The 18,924-nt window shown below is 51.4% G+C and overlaps 1 protein-coding gene across 1 annotated transcript in view; it reads left to right on the top strand.

Annotated features, from left to right (window-relative positions):
* The window catches only part of LRIG1 (leucine rich repeats and immunoglobulin like domains 1), a 121,187-nt gene that overhangs the window by 50,494 nt on the left and 51,769 nt on the right, over positions 1-18,924 (top strand). The gene's annotated exons all lie outside the window — the stretch shown is intronic.

An 18,924-nucleotide genomic window follows, 5' to 3' on the forward strand; every position in this document is an offset into this window, starting at 1 on the left:
TCGTGTTTCTGGGCTCACTGGTAAAAAAAAAAAAAAAATCGGGCCTTTCTCCATGTAGCTCTAATGATTATAACAAATGCCTTGCTTGCTGTTTTGGGGTGTGTAGAATTAAAACCCAGAAGTTTTGCCTCATCTCTAATTTGGGGGGAAATTATCTTTTTAATGCCCAGGGGCACATAGAATTAAATTTCTTTGTCCTAGTGGTTAAGCTGCAATTTGAGTGAATAAACCCGACTTAACAGAAGCTGTGTGCATGATAAGACAGTAGGCTCGTCTTTGTGGTAATGAATTGGGGCATGTGACTCCACTCACTTTCATGGCTTAAAAAACCAAAAAACAAAAAACCACCGGCCTTCTGAAATCAATATAAAAGTAAGGAATTCGTTGTCACGGTCAAGTGTTAGACAACATACAGCCTGTCGATTATTATAGACAATACAGTGGAAATGAGAAAGGGTATAAAGAGACTTAAATGAGAAAGAAAGGGAGGTAACTGAGAGCTACCCCACTTCTTCAGCAGTCAGGTGGAGGCGCTTGCTTGTTTAAAACTCGCCCAGAGGTCTTTCCAGATAAACCAGTCCTGAGTCCAACAATTTTCCAGACCAGATTTTAGTGACAGCTCCCCCGGCAGAGCGCCTCCCTCTTCACACGTAAGTTCCTGTTCCCGCTCCAGCCCCACTGGTTTTTATTTGATTTTGATTTTGCTGGTGTTATAACTGGTCTGCTCACCTGCGGGTATCTTTTCTCGACCCTGAGCCAAGCAGAGGGACCTGGTGGGAAGGAGTCATCCTTCCGGTGGCTGGTGCAGCTTTCAGATCTCCGGGTTTTGCTGGCCACAGGCCCTGCGTTCCGGAGATGCCCTGTCCTTGTGAAACATGGTCTCGGGCTCAACCCTTTTCAAGGCACTGTGGGGTTGGGGAGCAGGGGGTTAGAATCGTGGCCCAGCCTTGTGTCCCGGACAGACAGATTCACCCCTCTGAATCTCATTTTCGTCATCTGCAAAATGTGTTCTTGGCCCGCTGTACACATAGGGGCAGTGAGCCCGAGGTCCAAGGGGAGTGTGATGTATATGAGGCTCCTACCGTCCTGCACAAGCAGAGTAGGTGTTTGACAGATGGCGGCTGGCTGCTGGCTGGTAGCTAGTTGTCACCTGGCCCCTTGGGCCTTGGCATGATTTCACCTTTAAGGCCACGGGGTCTGTGAGTCACTTTTTGTACCTGTGAAATGGTGGCGCGAAGGATGTAGCTCTTTGTCCCAAGATGGACAGTCGAGGATCTGACTTTCTTTTTGTACCCATTTGGCCTGCGGGGTCTGGCACCTGGAAGGTGTCTCGTTGCTAGTTAAATTAAATGAGTCACCCTTACCTGAGGCCAGTTAGGGACATGTCAATCCCTGGTATGTGTATAGAGCAATGCACCGGAAGACGCTTTTAACTCCTTGCTATTTAAAGGACGGTTCTTGGACCAGCAGTGTCCTGTCAGCACTGAGCTCGTTAGAAATGCAGAATCTCAAGTGTCATCCCAGCCCTGCTGAGTCAGAAGCTGCCTTCGCAAGGTCCCCTGGCCATCTGCCCACTTGTTCAAGTTTGAGAAGCACTGCTTTCCCTCCCCTTGTTCTTCACTTGGTTGGGAAGCCAGGGCCGGAGAGGACATCTTGGTGTTACCAGACAGGAAACCAAGGCTGCCTGAGTTCCTGTAAGGTGCAAAATCGAGAGGTGAACCAAAACTGGACACAAATGCTCGTTCACTGCTCCTTTCTCTTCCCCCCTGCACAGCATGCAGCAGTGTGGCAGGTGACCCGTCCTTGCCCCGAGGGCCTGTGGTGCTCTGAATCAGGCCTTGCTCTGCTCACTAAAAATACATTTCTGTTCCTTGGCCGAAGTGTCAGGAGCAGTGGGGCTGGTTGGCCTTGTTCCTGCTATTCCATTAGACAGCATTAAAATATGTAAAGTAGGAAAGAAAAAAAAAAAAAGACTCCCTCCTGGTTTTGATTCAGTTTGGAAAATGCAGGTTCGTATTGGCAGATACTACCTCTGGCCTGAGGCTGGTCTCCATCTGACTTGGTCAGTGATTTCTCTGAAAGTACAGACACTGAAGGGTCTTTACCTTCCTTCTCTCTGAGGGGCCTGTGTTCTCCAGTCTTGGACCCCTGGATCTAGCGCCTGCACAGTTAGGCTAGCAGGGTGACATTGGGGCAGCAGGATTGTAGATAATTTTGTTCTCCTCCTTCATGCTTTCCTGTATTTCCCAAGTGGGTCGTGCAAAGGACAGGGGAGAAAACAGCAGAGCGGGCAACAAATGAACATGATTTTCTCACATCTCCATCCACGTGATGATTCCAACCGTCCAGGCTCTGAAGAGCATGTTTTGCTGGTGCGTTTGTGGCTTTTCAGAACCATAGCGGTCAACGGTGTCACATGTTCAACAAGCATTTAGTAGGTACCTTCTGTGCCCGTGCCGTTGGGGCCCAGAGTGACCTCGGAAAGATTCAATGCCATCATGTGTGGGAAGTTCCTGACATGATGTCTGCAAACGTGGTTGGTCAGTTAGCTTCATCAACGTTGACACTGGTAGCCCTTAGTCTCCAGATTCTCCCCTTTGTGGGCAGGAGGAGGATGAGAAAAATAATCAGAATGTGCAAAGGGACCAGATGGCTGAGGCTGTCTGAACGAGAGGAGCTGGGACAGCTTTCTGGGGACGAGGTTGTGGGCAGGCGGGTCAGGGAACAGGGGGGACCAGGCATGTGTCCAGCTCTGTCTCTGATGACGTTGTGACGTGGGACGGGGTGCTTTTTCCTCATCTGGTGAATGAAGCGGTTGAAACACGTGGTAAAAGTACACTTGCAGCTTGTATATTCCTTCTGTGACTCAGAAACTGAGAGTTGGGGCAGTCATGTCACAAAAGAAATACCCCTGCCCTGTAACCACTGTCGCTGCCTTATGTCTTTCAGAAGTAGCAGCTTTGTGGTTTTCAGCTCAGACACCTGTAATTAGGGACTTCTGCCTCTGGATTCTGTTTGACTGTAGAAGTCGGCTCTTCATCTCTGTGTTTGGTTTCCTGTCTCCTGTGTCCTTGTCAGTAACCCTCGTTCCTCACTCACAAGACAGCGTTCTGATCCCCCAGACACCAGTGCCCTTCTTTGCTGAGGTCACACTTGGGAGGGCTGTGTGGGAAAAGGGTTTGTTTCAAGTCCGGCTTTACTCTCAGGGCCTCAAAACAGAGTTTTCTAGAGTTTTGGGAACTGGAGTCCTTCAGGAAAATTTCAGTTGGTTAATACTTTCTGATTAAAGGAATCAAATTCAATTAAAGTATTTGTCAAAGAGCAGATTTTTATTTGCATCGCGTTCTGCAGATAATGCCAAAGCCATTTGTCCTTAATAACCAAAAAGCATTAAACTCGAGGAAAGCTTTTAATAGGATTGGGTTGGAGCGAGGGAGCTAAATTTGATAAAATAGTTCTCTGAAAAAGAAACAGACTTTTGTTCAACAGGGACAGAATCTGCTGGTAGATTTTCACGTTTGAGGGTTTTTTTTTTTCTAATTCGAAGTCCAGGAAACTCAAGTTACAATTCCCACAGCAACAGTAATTTTGTGTGATGCATAAGATGCATAAGTGACATTTCTGGGGAAGAAAAATTTCCAGTTTTCCTATGGTGTTACTGCACTTGTGTCACTGAGGAGATTGGTTCCATTGGAAATGGTTGCGTTTTTTTTCACTCCTAGGAGTAAAAAGCTTGCTGTAAAATCGACTTTAGTTTTAAAGCACAGCAGCATTGTCTCAGGTGTATTAGCTGTAGCATGTTTCCCATATGGCCCTTGGCTTTGTCCACGTAACTTCTTTTCCAGTTGGTGGTGTGTTTTGGACCCTGTCCCCTACCCATGCCTTGCCGCTCCCTCTCCCCCAAGCTGTGGCCTTGATCAGGTAGGAGATCTAGGCTAAGATTCCTTGCACACAATTACCTGTGACTTTGTCATTGTGCTGTTAAAATCCTTAGGTTCTATGTTGCATTTGAAAACACATCGAGGGCTTCTCTGGTGGCGCAGTGGTTGAGAGTCCGCCTGCCGATGCAGGGGACACGGGTTCGTGCCCCGGTCCAGGAAGATCCCACATGCCGCGGAGCGGCTGGGCCGGTGAGCCATGGCCGCTGAGCCTGCGCGTCCGGAGCCTGTGCTCCGCAACGGGAGAGGCCACAACAGTGAGAGGCCCGCGTACCGCTAAAAAAAAAAAACAAGAAAAGAAAAGAAAACACATCGAAATACCTTTTACTTCGAATCTCAGGGGAAAAAAAAAACTTTTCTGAAAACTATATTTTTTTTATTGAGAGAAAACTAACATAACGTAAAACACTGTTTTAACGGATTTAAAGTGTATGGTCAGAAGCCTTTAGTACCTCCTCAGTGTTGTGCACCCCTCAATGCTGTCATCACCCCCAACACAAACCCCCTTCCGCTGAAGCCGTCACCTCTCCTATCCCCGTCCTCCCAGCTTCCTGGCAACCACTAATTTGAAAACTCATCTTTTCTTTTTTCTTTTGAGGAAAGTATCTTTCTCTCCTGTTAGCAAAGTACCTGGAAGACTTAGAATATGAAAAATTTAAATGAAAACATCAGAGGCGGGTTGAACTACATAGTTCTGTATTTTGCCGTGACCTCTTAGCTGAAGAAAAACTGATGAAATCAAAGGGATGGCATATTTAACATCGCTTTTTGGTAACTTCCGGAGAATAAAACCTGGAAAGAATGAAACCTGCTGTCCCGTCTGTGACCCCCCTGGGAGCCAGTTAAGTGGGTGCTGCTGAGGGAGCACGAGGCGAGGCCAGGAGGGATGGAGGGAGCTCTTCTGGGCTGGGTCTGCTGGGGAAGTAAAATCAATAGTAATATTTAACTCTCCGTGTGCCTAGCACACCCTCTAGAAAAAAGGGGCCCGATCAATCTTCTCTACAGGCTCATTAATGGGAAGATCAATTCACATGAAAGCGTAATTAAAGAGTGAGCCTTAGCAGGAGGCAGTGAGGATCTGGGCAGCCTCTCGGGACTGGGGAGAGGAATCCATTTCCCCCAGGGCCCAGCCAGGGAGAAAGGGGCCCCGAACTCAACTTCAGAAAGTTAGGCTGGGCTTCGGGACCCGAGCTGAGACTGTTAATTTTCAGGTGAAATTATACTGAGTAATGAATAGTCGCCTAGCGTTGCTAAAAGTGTGTGTGTGTGTGTGTGTGTGTGTTACGAAGTTGAGTGGTAACCTTGGACGGTGGAGCTCTTTACGTCCTGATACAAAGGTGGACCTATGGGGACTACAAGTGTGTGTGTGTACAAGGGGAGGTGGACGTCGAAATTCTCCCCAAGGTAAAGATTGTCCGTCCTTCCTGTGGGGGAATTTGCTGGACCATCCACGAATCATCAGGTTAAGAGTGGACTTAATCAAGTTTAATAGAAAATGTGGAAATGGGCTTCTGAGCGGCGTCCTCCAGTAAGAACCCAGGTTAGTCTTGCTGGTGAAGGAAGGCCAGTCGGCTTGGGCGTTGGTGTAAAAGTAAACCCCATCTGGGCTGTTGACATCTTATTCGCTGCAGGCCTTTGGACACAGTCTCATCAGGATCATGGAGTCAGTAGTGACTGAAACGCTTTAGGGAGAAACTGTGAACAAAGCTGTGTTTAAAAGGCCCCAAGTCAAGTGTGAATCTCCGTGTTCCCTGAGCAGCCTGTAGCCGGTTCAGATCCCAGATGCTAAAGGGAAGCCAGGGTCCTCGTCAGAAAACAGCACAACAGGAAAATATATGTAAACCGGGGGCTTCGGTTCCTCTCTTCTGTGTCTTCAGAGACGTGCTCACTTTCTGCATCATTGGCCCAGATTTCTGTGGGTGTGAATGGATTCTTTCCTCTGGGTAAAACGTCACACCTGTTCCCTTGGGAGATCATGGCCTCTCTCCATCACCTGTGTGGTTCTCAAACTGGACCATTTACCAGAATCACCTGGAAGGCTCGCTGGGCCACAGGATGGCTGGGCCCCAGCCCCAGTTTCTGATCCGGCAGGTCTGGGTGAGTTGTGACTAAAGAATCTGCTTTGCTCACAGGTTCCTAGGGGATGCTGATGCTACTGGTCTGGGAACCTCCCTCCCTTGGAGAACCACTACCTGAGCTTCTGTAGTAATGTGGTGGGGGGCAGGGTGGAGTCCTTAGCAACCACGCTGCTGAGCTTTTGGAGGGCAGTAAATTATTTAGACAAATTCCCCGTGTCACCGGTATGGGCACAGGCATTTCTTTGGGACAGTGGGGCTCCAAGCCCTGGTTAAGGTATTTATTTCTGAGCAAAGTGCTGGGGGCAGTGGACACGGAGCCAGCGTGGGCAGCACAGCTTTGTCTCTGGCGGCTGGTTTGAGGCCCACGGCTGTTATCAATTTGTCTCTGCTTAATTGACTGTTGACTGGCGATCACGCAGGTCTCCCCATCAGACCTTCACTAATCCCTGGGAGGCAGGCAGCCTCTTCTGACAGGAGATCTGTACCCATCTCGATGTGCGGGTACCAGCAGCTCTGCTTACAGCTGTGCCTCCCTGCTGGGAGCCGCTTTTAGCACCACTTACCTTTCTGCTGATTATCAGTCACTGTTATCAGATAAAACTTTACCCTGGACTGAGACTTGAAAGGTGCTCCTTTGTTCCAGGCGGTGCTGCTTTGTTGCCGGCGAAGCATCTGGAAGGTGAGCACAGCCATGCTCGTCTGCCCTGATGGGGGAATCAGAACTCGGGGCCCACACCTGTCCTCCACCCTGCGTCGAGTCATCCGTGACCCCGATCCTCACCTCCTATTTTCTGGCCTTCTGCCACCGGGAGGCTGTCCTTCTGGTTGTCAGTGAGCTCCAGAAATGAAAGGAAGGCGGCGGAAGCTGAGACGGGGGCCCAGGGCTCACGTGCAGGGCCACAGGGAGGTGTGCCAGCGCGTGCTCCACGGGAAGCCCAGGACAGACAAACGTGCCCCACGGGCCAGAGTCCCTGCCCTGAAGGGACTCGCAGTCTAGCTGCAGAGAAGGATGAGTAAACAGGCAGTTGTCATACCAGCCAGGGTCTGGGCAGGTCTCAGGGGCTCCTGGCCACCGTCGCTGATGGGGGTTGCAAGACGGGGAAGGTTCCCAGACGAAGTGACCTGTAAGGTGTACACCTTCTTTCTCTCCCCGCTGCAAGATGGGGCAGTGAGGTGCTCAGCCAACACGCCAGCCACTTGGAGGAGTGCTGGGAGAAGGGCTCATAGGACATGGCTGCTTCCCTTTTAAGGCCAGTTTGCGCCCCCATTTTCCCCTTTGTCAACAGGCAGGCTGCTCTGAAGGGCCAGGAAGCTTCTGCTGGAAGGCAGAGCAGGACCCCTGGTTCTCAGACCCGCAGGCTCATCAGACTCTGGGCACCATGAGTGAGCCTCAAAATAGAAAGTTAAACACCCAGTACACAAAGAAAGCAGCTCTGTGTCCCGGAAGCTTCCCAGGACTTCTGTAGCGCGGACTGCCTCTTGCCCCGAGTCTCAGGGAGCCTTTCGCTGGGAAAGGAACCGCTGAGGCCTCCGCAGCGAGCCTGCCAAATTACACACAGTCCTGACTTGTCATTTTCCTTCTCTCTTTTCTTTCCTTTTTTTTTTTTTTTCTTTCTTTGAGACTGGGGGTGGTAAGGCAGCCAGATGAGCGGTCCATCTGCAAACCATTTGCTGCGAAAGGGAAGGGAACGCCAGCTGTGGAGTCTGGGGAGCTGAGGGAGGGGCGCACCCGTGGAATAGGAACTTGGTCACGGAGGTCATTGCCTTTTTTGGGAACTCGGTAGCTTAGGGTCTGTCGTTGAGAGTTGGCCTTTGTTGTGTGTTTGGTTTTTTCCTTCCCCTTCTCTGTCTCATTTTTTCTGATGACCGTGTAAGTTTTAAATAGAGTCCAAGACTCAGTGGGAACGGGGATGCTGGTGCAGCATGGATGGTCTTGGAGGGCAGTACCTCCTTCCAGCAGTGGGTGCTGAAAGCACGGCAGGGCCGTGTGACCCGGCAGCGTGGGGAAGGGAAGCGGAGCTGCTTTGTCCATTGCACAATCTCCCGTGTGAAAGGAGCTGGCCCCCGCCCATATCCACAGCCTCCTTCCAGCCAGGCCGTTTCCTCCCCCTCCCCGTGCACTCCCACTTCCTGCAGGTGGCTTCTGTAATCCACTTACCCCGGGGGAAGCTTCGCCAGCGTGTGCACCTAATCCGAAAATGGCCAGCTCGACTTTGACCCCCATGGTGACCTTGCAAAGAAGGCCAGGCCAATTGTGTCTGCTCACACCTGGGAGCCATTTTCAGCTTTTACAGCCCAAGTGGAAGAAATGTGTTTGTATTTATGCCAGCCCTTCCTTTCATAAGGGCCTTTCGTTGTTGGGCAATACGGAGGGAATATTAGATCCCCCCTGCCTGTTCAAAGGCAAGGGTTTTTAGAGACAGGTTAGTTTACCCAGTGAATTAAGTCGAGTCATGCGAAATGGCCAGATTTTCTAGTTCAAAAATGGTCAAAACATCAGCAGTCTCATCATGGTTCAGCCTCTTGAGATGGAAAATTGCAGCGGTCACTGTATGTGGTACACAGTCGTTGTCAGGCATTGCTCTGTGTGCCTCCCCAGGCCTCACCTCGTTATGTTGCCTCTGCAGTCCTAGGAGGCACAGGGTCTGTTGTTATGCACTTTTTACGGATGACGTGCCTGAGGCACAGAGAGGGCAGGACACTTCTCTGAGGTCACACAGGAAGCGGTAGAGGTGAGTCTTGGTCTCATTTCTCTGCACCTCTGGGGTTTGTGTGCTCACTGTACACAGGGAAATGTGTGGTCTGGGGGCCTGGGAGCGTCTTGTCGCTTCACGTGCTCACATATCAAATTGTGTTAAGAGGGGTGCGCCTCGGGCCTGCGGCCAGTAGGCTCTGCTGTGGATGAGAGGCTGCGCCCCACGCGTGGGCGTCACTTCAAGTCGTGTGCCTGCCTCAGAACGCTGGGCAGCAGCCCTCAGTATGATTTTCATTAACTGATGCAGAGTGACGGGAAGTCCTCCTGCCCTGAAGATGAGCCTGACTCTCCCCTCACCCGCCGACACACCCGGGTGGGTTATTCCGACCGACTCTGGTCGCCCGTCTTGTCGGGGTGCAGGGAGGAAGACCCGCGCCGCCCTCAGGTCTCTGCAGCGCCCAGGCCTGTTGGGTTGTGCCAGCAGCTCTTCACACAGTGGCCCTCTGCCCTCCAACACGTCACTTCGAGGCGAATTCCTCCACAGTTCCCTCACTTCCTGGACGCCTTTCAAACCCAAACGGCTGAAATAAAGGTGCCAATTTGTAGTTCTTTCTTCCCAACCCCTTCAACCAGGAGAGGGAAATGTGTGCTGCCAAGGATGGCAGGGCTGTGGGATGCAGCCAGGTGGCACTCCCGGGGTGTCCTCTCTGGGGGCTGCTGGTCTCTGCTCAGCTGTGTGGCTGTAGGGTCTTTGGGGGCAAAGAAGCTCTTCATCAGTGGGGAGGGCTGTGAGAGGCGGGCTGCTGTGAATCAGTTTGTAAAGACCGGGGCTCCTTCCCCAAGTAATACAGGGGGAGGGCAGGTGCCCATGGATGTCTTCACCTTTCCAGTGTGTCCGACATCATAAGGGCCTTATAGAGAGGGGGCAGTTCTGCACAGTGGTTAAGAGAAGGCTCTGGATCCATTGCATCTGGACGTGAGTCCTGCCTCCATCGCCTGTGCTGGTTCTCTGGGGCCTCAGCTGGCTCCGCTCGTGCAGTGGTGTTGGCTGTGAGGATCCACTAAATACTGCGTGTTTCAGTACAGGGTCTGGTGTCTACTGAAAGTGCCCCAGGTTGGAGACACTGTTTTATCCCTGACCCATCAAGGGCCTTCTGGGCATGGATGGAGCTGGCCCTGCTTTTCGCTGCCGTGTTCCAAGGGGCATTGGTGGGTATTCTCCACCCTGAACCGGGAGGCCTGGTGTCGGAGGCAGGGGTAGAGGCTCTTCACGTCCCCTGAAAATGGACTCTGCTTGCAGATACCTGTTGTGGTGTGGCTCGCTCTCTTGTGATAGACAGATACTCTCCATCCTTGTGTATGTGTATGTGTTTGTGTGTGTGTGTGTGTGTGTGTGATTTAGCTTAGCTTTCTCCTGTATTAATTCCCTCTATGGGAACTGTTGCGTGCACCAGGAGAGTTGATTTCCCTCCTCTTTTCTCATCGCCCGTTCCTCTACCTGGGATAGGTGCAGCAAGCAGCAAAGCACCCTGCAAATATCTCAGCAGTGGCTCACAGTAGAAGACTGCACAGTAGAAGGACCTGGGGAGCTTGAACAAACCTAGAAGCCCAGGCCGCATCCCAAGGCAGGTTAAAGGAGAACCTTGGGGCTGGGGGGCTGTTGCGGGAGGGACATTGGTGTTTTTGTTTTTTGTTTTTTTTAAGCTCACCAGTTCCTTTCAACACGCAGGCAGAAATTTTAATGAGCCACAGCTGGGCACATGCAAGTGAAAGGTTTTGTCCCCTTCTCTCCTTCCCTCTGATACCTGTCACTTAAAATACTCAGGCTCCCCTGCCTTCTTGACTTTCACACCTTCTTTTTTCTTTCTTTCTTTTTCTCTCCAAGTAGAGGAAAGATAAATACTAAGGCTGACCTTTAATTTAGCGCTTATGATTCTGGGGGGGGGTCCCTATGAAAGGTTTTAGTTACCTCTTTTACCACTGATTTAATGGGACGATACTGCGAAGTTAGCCATTCAAAATGACTAAGAGATGCTTTTGGCTTCGTCGTGTGTGGGGCAGCGTGTTTGGCCTGGTGAGGCATGACCACCTCGTTTGGTGGTCACAGAACTTGACTGTGGATTTGCCACCTCAACTGGGGTATCTTCTTCCCCTGAAAGGCAGACCACCCATCTCTCACTTGCATTCTGCCTGTAAGTCAGAGAAGAAGCATTATGATGGTGGGGGAAGAAACCCCTCTTTATAGTAAAACAATAGGCAAAACTTACATCTTTAAAGAATGTTTTTCTTTATCATTCCAAAAGTAAGGCTTTGCTCTTCTTAAAAAGAAAAAGAATACGTAAATATAAGCTATAGAAAGTGAAGCTTTCCCTCTAACCCCACCCAAAAGCTGTGTTGTAATACAGCAAAATTCTAGTGCTGACATTCATTTTGGATAATTATCTCTTGGTATTTTGTGAGGGTTGTTTTGGAATTGGCCCCTTCGACAAGGCCCCTTCGACAAGTCACCAAGAGTAATCAGAATTTTGGAAATAAGGGGAAAAATTCCCTTGGACTTTTTGGGAATGTGACGTTTTCTCCAAATCATGTGTGGTTCTTTTTTGTATGTGGAAAAACAGTGTTTATCAGCACGCAGAGTGAAGTTTTTCTGCCTCGTAATTGTTGTTTGATTTGGGGAATCCATGTGAGGACTGGTCATTCCAGGGGTTCCCTCTCCTCCTGGCCTTGCCGACAGCAGTGATAAACCCTTTCACCACCCGAGGCTCCTTATAGGCCAGGCCGGCCCCTGCCTGCCTCCCTCATTCTCTAGTGTGTGTTAACAAGAGCCGTGATTTGGGGATGCTCCAGCAATTATGTGGTTCCAAATAGCCACACGCCTGTGGTTCTCACGCCTGTCTTCACTTTCCCCCGTTCCCTGAAAAACAGTTGTAGCTCCTGGGAGGCTCAGTAAATTGTCCAGGGAGAGAGGGATTCAGAAAGCAAAGTGCTGGGCTTCCCTGGTGGCGCAGTGGTTAAGAATCCGCCTGCCACCATAGGGCACACGAGTTCGAGCCCTGGTCTGGGAAGATCCCACATGCCACGGAGTAACTAAGCCCGTGAGTCACAACTGCTGAGCCCGCGAGCCACAACTACTGAAGTTCACGCACCTAGACCGCGTGCTCCACAACAAGAGAAGCCACCACAATGAGAAGCCCACGCACCGCACCGAAGAGTAGCCCCCGCTCGCCGCAACTAGAGAAAGCCTGCATGCAGCAATGAAGACCCAACGCAGCCAAAAATAAATGAATAAAATAAAATAACAAAGAAAGCAAAGTGCTGCTGTGCATTGTGGGTACCATCAGACCTTGAGGCCAAGGTTCATCTTGTCCCTGCCTGGGTGGTCCCATGGGTCACCTTGGGGAAGAGAAAGCACATTGGTGAGGACCCTGCCTGCTTCTCATACAGCTGCTCCTTTATGGGCATTTGAGCAGAGAATATTGGTCCAGTCTGTCTTCACCTCCAGCTGGACGCAGGGTGTTAGGGTGACTTCTGTGCTGGCAGGAAAGCCCCCCTACACCATTCTCTTGTCAGGACATCACCCAACGAAGTGCTTCCTACCTCTTGAACTCAGAATGCAAGCCATTCCCAGCAAAGTGGGTGCTGGCGCCCGAGGAACGGGGAGGAACCATCCCCCCCGTGAACTTGGCCTCCCCCTCAGCTTCTAGCCCTGCCTCTGCCAGACGTACCCCTACAGGGTCTTTCACGAGTCACCTCTCCACTTTGGGTTTCTGTTGCCTCAGCTGTAAGGAAAGGTCCTGGTCCCATATCAGCCACACTTAACCAGAGTCAGGGATACACACGGCCACTTCCTCTCCTGCAGGCCTGGGGCGGCACCTGGGCTGTGTGTTCTCTGGAACAAACGTCCATCTCTAGTTGAGAACGTCTCTCATGGGTTCCTGGTAGAGGCTCAGATGCTTGTGAGTTCTGTCTAGCGGGCCCACTGAGCCACCCATGTTGAGAAGCTGCTTAATTAGCATCCTAGCTCGTCCTGGCCACTGCCCAACCTGAGACCCACACCTTGTTTCTGAAGGGGTCCTCGCGGCCTTGGCTCCAGCGGCGTCTGGCCTTGGTCCTTCTCTTCCTCTCCATCCTCCCTCTCATGGAAGCCCCGTAGAACTCCACCCTCATCGCCTGCCACTCCACACCTACCACCCAGTGGGGTGCCTGCCTTGTGGTGGCCCCGCAGTCAGTATTTGGTGAAGAAATGAAGGAAGGAGCCCTGTGGCTTCCGTGTCACCTAAGGAATAAAGTCTTGGGCTCTTTCAGAGTTGGCCCCTGGTTCGCTTTCTTCCCGGCATCTCCCCACTTCCGGCCTCGAGCTTTACATCAAGCTGCTCGTGATGGGAGCCCACACAGACTGGGACTCTGATTCCAGGCCTTGTTCATGTTGTCACCTCTGTCTGGAATGGCTGTCCCTCCCCCAGCCGCCTCCACAGCACCGTGGCCCCATCTGTTAGTGTGCCCGTCACATCTGTGTCTTTCTGTGTCTCCAGGGTGTGTTTTTTGGGAATTGGGGGATGGGGAAAGGGGGTCGACCATACTACAGTCAAGTTTACCTTTTTCTTACAGCAGCTGCACCTAACAGGCACCCCATACACGCTTGGTTGAATAAATAAACGAAGGACTAAGTGAATGGGTTAGTCGAAGGATGAGCCACTGTGAAGCATAGGGCAGATACTGGATAGTTTTAGACATTTATCGTCAAGGTGAAGGGACTCATTTGGGACAAGTAATAACAGAAATGGTCTGTTGTGGCTTCCTAGAGGGCCTGGCTCTTTTCAGCCAAGAGAGAGGACTCGCTGTCCCCGATTTATTGAAAATCTGGGCAGATGTTATAGGAGGGAAAGCAGTTGTAGAAACTACCCCGTGGAAGGCAGTGTAGCTTAGGGGAGGTGTGCGGGCCCCAGGGTCCGTCCCATTGTCCAGGTTTGAATCCTTATCCTGTTGCTTTCTAGTAGCAGCTTTGCAGGCCTCGATTTGCTTAGATGTGAAACTGTCCTTAAACTGGCGTGGGTGTGTTAGGAGAAGGGCTCTCCTGGTCTCTGCTCACCTGTGAGTGGCCAACAGGTAGATTGGGGAATAGGCTTTTTCCAAAGTGAAGGTGGAGAATCACTGCAGATCCCTCTATGCATCCAGCCCATCCTGACTACTTCTCTGTAGTCAGGAAGTTCAGAAAACCCAGAGCTAAAGGTAAGCAGCCTTCTTTGCTACAGGATATGTAGAGCCTTTAGTAATGAGGGGGGTGCAGTGTGGTGTCTCCCACATAAAATGAGCCTACCTGGACCCCTCTTCTATGAGACCCTAACAATCGCTTCATGAAGAAGAGGGTCTTGTGGTCATGTAAGTTTAGCATATGCAGAATCGAGCAGAATGAAAATGTACTTTTCTTGGACCTACTTTGGGAGTCTGCCAGGGCTGACAAGGGAGAAATACATGCGGTTGTTCCAGAGCCTTTTCATGGAACTCCTCCCAAGGCTGGTGTTCCAGGGATGGTGTTTTGAGAACCCCATGTCTGGCAGTGCAGGCCTGACCTTTGTCCACCACCATCTAAGTCTAGACGCCCAGGAGGCCCTCCTGCTTGGCCACATAGTGCTGGGGTTCAGCTGAGTTACAGGACACAGAACCCAGCAGTAACTCCTGATACGTCACCCCTGGCGGCCACTGGTCTTCCAGTCAGCTTTATCAGCTACACCTTTCTCACCGAGTCCAACCGCCCCCCCAATTCCTTCCTAATCGGTAGAAAGTAATTAAACGGTTCATGCCTATCCCTAGATTTCAGAAATTTCACAAAGCACAGCAGTATTTGGTGCTTGGCCCTTGGAACTGAGTCGTACTGCGTAGATTTCTGCTGGAGACCCAGTGAGGTGTAGCAGGTTGGCTGGCTGATTGCACCGTGCATTCCACCAGCACTTCTGTCTTATTCCACTGTGAATGTCTTGCTATGGTTTTTGTTGTTTTAATTAATCTTTCTATTTTGAGCTCATGGTGGATTCTCGTGCTGTTTTAAAAAAGTAACGTAGAAAGATCCTCGTATACCCTTAACCCAGTTTCCCCCGATGACAACCTCTTGCAAAATTTCATACAACCAGGATATTCACGTCAGTACAGTCAAGGTAAAGAATATTTCCATCCCCACAAGGATCCCTTGTGTTGCCTTCTTACACCCACACCCTTTTCCTTCCTTCCGCCACGCCCTTGGCAATCTCCAGTGTGTTCTCCATATATATAATTTTTCATTTAAGGAATGTTAAAGAAGTGGCTTCATACAGCATCTCACCTTTGCGGACTGGCTTTTTTTCATTCAGTATAATTCCTTGGAGATGCATCGAGGTTGTTGTGTGTATCAATAGTTCATTCCTTTTTACTGCTGAGTAGTATCCATGGTATGAAGAGACCACACTTTGTTTAACCATGCCCTTCTTGAGGGACATCTGGGGTGTTTGCAGATTTGGGCTAATATGAATAAAGCTGCTGTGAGCATTTTTGTGTGAATGTAAACTTCCGTTTCTCTGGGAGAAATGCCCTAGGGGGTAATTGCTGCATTGTATGGTAGTTGTATGTTTAGATTTTTTAAGAAAGTGCCATAGTTTTCCAGAGTGGCTGTACTGTCTTACACTCCTGCCAGCAATGCATGAGCAGTCTGGTTCTCCGCATCATGGCCAGCATTTGGTGTTGTCAGTATTTTTTATTTTAGCCATTCGGTAGGTGTGTATTGATATTTCTTGGTGGTTTTAATTGCACTTCCCTAATGGCTAATGATGTTGAACATCATTTCATGTGCTTATTTGCCGTCTGTATATTCTCTTTGGAGTAATATCTGTTCATGTCTTGTGCCCATTTTCTAACCGGATTGTTCGGGGTGTTTTTGCCGTTGAGTTTTGAGTGTTCTTTATATATTCTAGATACTAGTTCTTTGTTGGATATGTGGTCTGAAAATATTTTCTCCCAGTCTGTAGTTTGCCTTTTCATCTTAATAGGATCTTTCCCGGAGCAAATGTTTTTAATTTCGGTGCAAGTCCAATGTGTTAATTTTTCCATTTATGGATTGTGCCTGTAGGGTCAGATCTATCTGGCCCGAAACATAGATTTCTTCGACGTTTTTTCCTAAAAGTCATTAGTTTACGTTTGACATTGAGGTTCATGATGATACGTATTTTCATTATTTTTATTTATTTATTTACTTATTTGGCTGCGTTGGGTTTTCGTTGCTGCGCGCGGTCTTCCTCTAGTTGCGGCGAGTGGGGGCTTCTCTTGTTGCGGAGCACGGGCTGTAGGCGCGCAGGCTCAGTAGTTGTGGCTCACAGGCTCCGGAGCGCAGGCTCAGTAGTTGTGGCGCGTGGGCTTAGTCGCTCAGCAGCATGTGGGACCTTCCCGGACCAGGGCTCGAACCCGTGTCCCCCGCATTGGCAGGCGGATTCTCAACCACTGCACCACCAGGGAAGCCCTGAAAAATGACAAAGGTTCGGCGCTGTTTGAAGGTTTTTTCCGACGGCATGGCGCGGCAAGCTGGGCGGGGCGGCGCGGTGGAGGGTCCTGGCAGCTCCAGGCGGCGGTGGCCGCGACGGCCGATACGTATTTTAAAACCTGAAACAGAGGCGAAAATCGAAGCTTGTTGTTTCGTGAAAGGAGCAGAGCAGGAGTTGGCTCCTGCAGGAGCTCAGAACAGGCAAGACGAGAGGAGAGGATGGCGCGGTTCCGGGTGGAGGAGAGTCGGCGCCGCTTTGATGTTGCCGCGCGGGTCTTATCGTCTCAGCGTGGATAAGAAGGACTGCGTTAGAGGGCCGACTCCTTAAACCCGCCCATGCACACCCTTAACCCTCCCAGAGTGCAGTCAGGTCGTATGCTGAAGGCTTGGGAAATTGCGTGATAAGAGATACCCTGAATCCTATGATCGGGAGATCAGAAGTCTTCCAGATGGGGCAGGAAGCAGGCCTGGTTTTATTTTAAAGGCATGTCAGTGGTATCACTCCCCAGAGGCGGGGAGGATCTTGGCTTGGAGGCTGCAGCCAAGTGCTGAAACAGCTTCCTCCACGCTGGAGCTCCAGAGCTGCCGGGAAGCTGGCAGGCGAGCCGGGGAACATGCTGGCAGTGGCTGGCGGGGGTTGGGGGGGCAGTTTCGGGAGCGCCCCAGCACCCCCAGTCCCGTCTCTGTCCTCATAGCCACAGGCCGCTTCAGAGAGGAGCGCAGCCAGGAGCCAGGGGGCCCCTGGGCTCGCGTCCTGTTTAGCTGCGTGACCCCAGAGCAGCGTCTTACCCTCTCTGAATCTGGCTGAGCGGTGCCTCTGTGGCGTGGTGTGGAGCAGAGGGTGAGCAAGTTTCTTCTGCTCCCTGAGAAGTGCCCGGTTCAGTCTTGTCATACTTACTGCCTGAGGATAGAAGAGCCACTCTGACGCTGCTATTTAGGGCCCGCGCCCGTCATCTTAAATATAAATAGCGAGAGGTCTGGCTGGGCCCTGCAGCAACTGTGCACTGACGCGCTGTGGGCCGAGGGTCCAGGAGGTCCACGTGTGCGTGTGGAAGGGCGGGGGGTGACGGGATGTGCCCTTCCTGCATCTGCAGGCGGATCCTGCCTCCCTTCGGGTCACAGGATCGGGGGGCGGCCCTGGTGGATGCTGAGAAGAGGTGGGAGACACAGGGTACTGTCCAGAGAAGCCCTCTTCCCCGGGGGTGGTTCTGCCCACTTCTGTTCCACGCAGGAGTGTGTGATGAGGCTTCGTGCCTGGGCTTCAGCCCCAGCTGTGCTGCTTCCTGCTGGTTAAGCTTCCTCCAGCTCATCACCCCTGTCTGTAAGGTGGGGATGGTAACAGTATCCTCCTCTCGGGTCGTCATGGGGGTTAAACGAGCTGAACCGGAGCCTGGTACCTAGCAAGCACGAACTACGAAACGCTCGATTTGTTAGTCCTCATCCGGCTCGTGCATCTCCCGAGAAGTGTGCGCATCCTCGGTGGCCAAGCGGCAAGGGCCAGCTTCCTGGGAGGGTCTGCTGCCCTGTGCAGCCGATGCTAGCATTGGACCCGTTCCCTGGAGGCTGCAGAGGCCCCCAGGACTCATAGCAGGCCTGGAGCAGGCTCTGTGCCCGAGCATGCTGGGGCTCGGGGGGTTCCAGAGGAGACTCTGGAACTGGCGTCATCCCTAGCTAGGCGAAGGATGCCTGATAAACGAGGGGAGGAACTCTGAGTGGTGGCCCTGGGGCTCCTCCCTGCTGGCACCCTTTGAAGAAAGGCCACTGCTCCTTAGGTGGGCCTCTCAGCTGTGCCCCACCCCAGGGCCCTCCGCCTCGGGGCTGTCAGGCAGGCCAGGTGTTTGTACACTTAAGGATCAGGTCCCAAAGTTCAGTGTCTAAGGTCGAGTTAACAGCTTTATAAAATATTTAATTCATTTATGTAATTGATAAGCGCATTAAAAGAATAGGCAAAAGAGAGGGAGGAAATTCCAGCGTCCTCCTGTTCTGTCGCAGAGCTACGAGTTATAGGAGTTACAGTTCTCCCTACCTTTCCTGCCTGTGTGGTTTAGAGAGTGCATATCAGCTCCGCGTCCCACCTTTTGCTTTGGCACGTGGTGTGGACAGTCTCCTGAGCGCCTGAGTCCTTCGGGCAGCTTGGTGGCCGAGGCTGCAATGCGAGCCCGGCCCCGAGAGGAATGAGGTTAGGTTTCCTTTGCAGATGTTGAGTGGAGCCTCCATGTTGTTTCTGTGTGGTGGTTACATTTTTTCAAGTCCTGGGTGGTGAGGTCTGTGAGAAGTAAAACCGCCAGGTCTGTGAGGAGCTAATGACACAGCCCGTCAGTCTTAGATCCCTGGGTGACCCCCTTGCTCCCCCAACCCGCCAGCTACCAGCCAGCATTTATGGACCCTGGGGAGGGGTGTTTGCTCTGTGCAGCCCAGCAGCTTGATCACGTCACCCGGCCGGGGGCTTGCCCACCTAACCCTCGGGGTGGAGAGCCACCAGTTAGAGGAGAAGTACCCATCGTAGCTTCTTCACGTGCTCCAGGAGGGGCTGTGTGAACACCCCTTGGTTGAGCCTGGCCTTAACAGGTGCTCTGACCACCTGGTTCCGGATCGCTGCCATCTCTCCATCTTTCCCACCTTTCCTTGCCGGGAATGGCGGCTCATCCCCTCGAAGCTGGGAGAGTCTGTGCCTCTAGCTCTTGGATAGGCTTGCTGCTGGCCTTCCCT

Source organism: Mesoplodon bidens (assembly GCF_964165515.1).
Source record: "Mesoplodon bidens genome assembly, chromosome: 10".
In the NCBI taxonomy this organism is placed as follows: Eukaryota; Metazoa; Chordata; class Mammalia; order Artiodactyla; family Ziphiidae; genus Mesoplodon; species Mesoplodon bidens.